Source organism: Pelobates fuscus, chromosome 10 (genome assembly GCF_036172605.1).
Source record: "Pelobates fuscus isolate aPelFus1 chromosome 10, aPelFus1.pri, whole genome shotgun sequence".
Taxonomy (NCBI): Eukaryota; Metazoa; Chordata; class Amphibia; order Anura; family Pelobatidae; genus Pelobates; species Pelobates fuscus.
In genome coordinates, this window is record NC_086326.1 from 14,862,807 (window position 1) to 14,867,784 (window position 4,978).

Below are 4,978 nucleotides of genomic sequence, written 5' to 3' on the forward strand. Positions count from 1 at the left end.
TTGTTTAAAGAATAACACCTCGAACATATTTTGCTACATTTATTTACTTCTTTTGAGTTGTCTCTATAACTCGGGGCACATATTTGTTCTCACCATAATCAATATTTAAATTTAAAAGAGTTGATCTATTAAACAATGGTATGCGGTGAGTTGATCATTCGGGCCACAGAAGCCAAGCTGGCGGAATTGTAAAGTTATATGGATTTGGAAAAATCTTTTTTCCAACCTCGGCCACGTTATGTTACGTTTTTGCTTGACGCAAAGCAGTGTTTAGGGAACATCCCGCAAACTGCGATTAGAGAACACGAAATGTTAGATGAAAAAGGACTATAAGAAAAAAAGATATAACTGATGAATATTTGTTATTGGAGAGTGCAAGATCCTCACTAATTGCAGTGTTATTCACCAATGTGAGGATTGATGGGATTTCAAAGTGAATTTTTAAATTTAAGCACAGAATGGTGAAACAGCAAATTTAAATCTTTTGGTCAAAATAGACAATTTGGAGACATTTTCCAGTTCTGGAAAATCTGTTTGCTGTTTGGACATTTTGCCCCTTAAATTTGAAATCCCCTTTGATTTCCTGGCAATTCTTACCTTAGTGAAAAACCCTGCTAGCATAATATTTCAAAGATAGTATACTTGCTGTTTGGGGACAATTAAAAAAAGTAATATTCAATGTGTGTATTTGTTGTTATGAAAGATATTGAGTGCGGAAGACAACATTTTTTTAGAGGATGGGAGTTTATCACCGATGCCAACAAGACATCGTACTAAGCAGATCCTACAATTTTGAACTAATTTCCCCAAATTATTTGGCCAACTCGCTCCCTACACTGGATCTACTCGACCAACAATTTATGTCTAGCATCCCCAGCCCCAACCCCATGTCGTTCCTTTTTACCCCAGGACACACAAAAAGCAGAGTCGTAACTCTGGGGCTTTCGTCACCTGCCAGTTTACAGGAGCAGCATGTCCCACTAGAGGAGCACCCTGTGGAGGAAAAAGATTACTACTTGTAGTCCCAATTAGTGCTGTAATACTGTCTGCAGAAATGGGTCGCAGAAAGCCACACACAAATACCCAGGCTGAAAACCAATACATTGGCACACTATTTGAACACCAATCGTCCATCAAAATAGCAGACACGGAGGGATGAGAGGCTTAATCTGCTCATAATCCTCATGGAGATGTACCCATGCCGGCTCCAACAGAAATAGCAACATTATCTGCTCTACCAGGGGCCAAAGCAATGACAACACCTGCCACAAAGCAGGACTTTGAAAACTTACTAACAGATATACAGACATTATATCAGGCAGATCTAGGGTTAGTAAAGGCAGATAAGTGGTAGGTGACAGATCGTCTCAAGGCCAGAGAGGAAAGCATCATCGACCTCCACCAGGGAATGTCTTTTGTCAAAGAAGCCATACAACAGTTGCAATCTACACAGAGAACATTTGCATTCAGAGAAGACATGATGGAGGAACGTAGTAGATAGAAGAACATAAAACTTTGAGGTGCTTTAGTTGACATCACTATTGAAGAGCACCCACAATAAATAAGGTGCCTCATAGCATCCATCCTTCCCTCCAATCTCACCGAAAATGTGCTCTAGATGGGGTATACCATATGAGCAAGTCCCCAAATGCACCTACAGCAGCTACTTGAGTTGTCATACTCTGGTGTCAAACATTCCTAGACATGTGACGTATCCATATGTCTTTGAAGATAGTAACCTTACCTTCTAACAGGACTTGCCAAGACCAACCATGCAGTGGAGGAGATCCTTGAGTGCCATTATGCAACAATTACGGGAGGCTGGTATGACCTACCAATGGTTAGCTACGTAGTCCTTTTCAGTGTCAAAAGATAGGGCTGTTCTTGCAATCACATTTCCATTTTCATATATGTTGCTTTAATATTGTATAGTTTTGTTATTCTTTAAGAGTACCTATGCTAAGGGATGCTCTCCAAATGGATAATGATTCCTATGGCTCTCTTGTATTGCCACTCTTGGCTCATATCGATGCTAGATGTATTGCATAATACCTTTAACAATTTAGCAATTATCTCATAATTATCTCACAATTTAGCAATTTTCTCCAAAATAGTTCCAGGGCGTTTGGTGCTTTGGCCGGTCATCTTTCTGGAGCTCCTGCGACCGCAATACGGGGTGCTCCATCCGTCTCTCAGGTAGTGTTTGTACCCCTTAGTCTCAGCCACCTTCTCTCCAAAAAGTGGTTCAAAACCCCAGACCAAGTTGTCCAGGAACTGCAAGGCCACCTCACGCCGAAAACAGTTCCATAACATTTGCGGTTGAGTACCGCTAAGGTGACCGGGAACCACAAAGTTCTCATACAGGAATGAATTCCTTGGCAGTCGCAGCTAAGTACCGCTGAGAACTGTTCATGGGTTTGTTCATGCGAACGGCCACCAGGGAGCTAGCGTATGGGTGGTGGGAAAGCTGCTAATAGCGGCTGGGCAGGGTAACTCCCGAGTTGGTGGGCAGGAGGCCAGCTTCCACACTCCTCCAGGAGTTCGTAGCAAACGTTCGTGGGAAGGAGCGTTTATCACAGCCCTGCTTACATGTATTTACATATATTATATTAAATGCCAATATGTCTAGAATGTAAAAAAGAATATCTGCATGTGGTCATAATGCTTACACACAGTAACACCTGCACAATATAGTGTATTCTAGGCTGCTATAACAGCTTGAAAAGAATCCTTATAGTGTGCTCAGAGTCATCGCTCCCTCACTGATCACCTCTCTGGCTTCTAGAATGCAGTCATGATGTTTGTCCTACAGAGTTGCTATAGGGCAGTGGTGTGGTGGCACAAGGTGTTATTACTATCCCCACTGAAACAACCTTGATGACTGGGCTAAGGACCATGGTGCAGAGCAAGAAGAAGGGAGTGGAGTCTTCATTAACAATACCTCTGCAGAAATGCAGAGGGATGGAATGAGATCAATGCAGAGAAACATTTTTTTTTATTTAAGGTGAAGAGATGAAAAAACTTCAGAGAGAAGGGGTGTGTAACACAGTTTGTCTCTAAAAGTGCCAATTTCTATAAAATGAAAAAAAAAAACAGACACTCTTCACAGATAAAGCATTTCAGCAAACTTAAGTGAATTAGGGGTCTGGAGTGTTTATTTAAATCGCTTTGTTTTTGCAGCATTAGTCACACACACACCAGAGAACTAACAGAACAGTTAAACCAGCACCACTTCTTTAACCAAAAGTTGTTTTGGTTATCTTAGACGAAAATGGACCATCACATGAAAAAAATAGTTTACTAATGTTATAGGTGATTAATGTTGTAATTTGAGAAGTGCCAGTTCCAATTAAACTACAGTCACTAGCAGTTTCTGTTTTCATTAGCGCAAATCCAAATAACGCCATTATACTTTGTCATGACTAAACTGATGTAGTACTCTCACAAATAATTGTGAAATTGAGGCCTAATTAGCCGAGCTACAAATACAAAGTTAGAGAACATTTTCAAGCTTTGCTGTTATGACCGAAATTTTGCAAGTTAACTGTTCTGGGAAAATAAAAGTAAAAACAATTTGAACTTCAAATTCCTTTGGATCTCTGTGATAGGCTGAAACAGCGTTCCGATGGCTGTCACACCTGACCCGGGTGTAGCAAACTGTTGAGATGGTCCAGCATCAGGCCCAGACTGGTCATTGGGCAAACCAGGCGAATGCCTGGTGGCTGCAATGGCTGTGAGCACAGTCTGACAGCCAAGATCAAGGGATCTCCTTGGCTGGCCCTGAACCAAGATAAGCCTTGGCTAGGGAAGTATAAACTTTAGTTTTCTGTCTTATTTTCAATTAAATTTATTTTTTATATACTGCTTCAATTCCCTCACTACTGTCCCTATCCCCTGGTCACAGACCCTATCCCCATCACAGTCCTTGGTGCCCCTTCCTCCCCACCCTCCACCCCCCACCCCCCCCTCCCCCACCGCCTCCCCCAAATCCAGTTCCTAACATCCATCACAGCCCTTACAACCTATCACAGCCCTTATCCCCCACATCACAGCCTTTATCTTTCCATCACAGCCCCTTTCCCCAACTACAGCCCTTACCCTCCACCACAGCCCCTCCCACATTACAGCCATTTCACACACACACACACACACACACACACCATACTTTAAAGGGACACTGTAGTGAAAATAACCATTTCATCTAATTGCATTGGTTATAGTGTCTGGAGTCCCCTGGCACTGTCCCTCCATTCAGTTTTAAACCGCTTTAGAGCAGGTTAGCACTAAGTGTCCCTGGATATCCACAGTCTGGCCCCTTCTGGCGGTGTGGCTAAGGCAGAGATCACACACTTCCTTGTAGCCATACCCATTAATACTGTGAGCTTTGATAGGCTAAAAGCAGTCAGCTGACACTCTCAGCCAATCACAGCTGCCCATTGCTGCACAGGCTAATACTTCCTCATTAGCCAAAGCAGCACAGATGGGATGGGGTGTTGGGGGCTCTTATTTAGCATTAAAACATAAAAACATTAAAAACTGTCTAATGCTGAATTAAATGCGAAACACATGTGTTATTATCTTCTGCACATGAGCTGCCCTGGTGGGGCATTACATTGGCATGCCCACCTTGGGAAGTGTATTTGTCACCCACCACTCATATTGGTCTGCTTGGTCTATGAATGACCAGGCTGCATGTTAAATGGTCCCGGTCACCTTGAGAAACAATCACAGTACTGATATGCCTTAGCCAGGGTGATCACTGGGATAAATTAATGAAACAGTGCATCAATAGGGTAATAGTTAGTGCAAAGGTTAATTGTGGCCAGCTAGTGTTAAGGTTAGCAACGCTTAGGGTTATTTGCAGTTAGACATGCAGTTAAATAGGGGTTAGGGTTAGATATGGTTAGAAACAAAAATAGGTAAAAATAGTGTAAAAGTGGTGCTGGTCACTATGGTGACATAGATGATGTCACTTCAT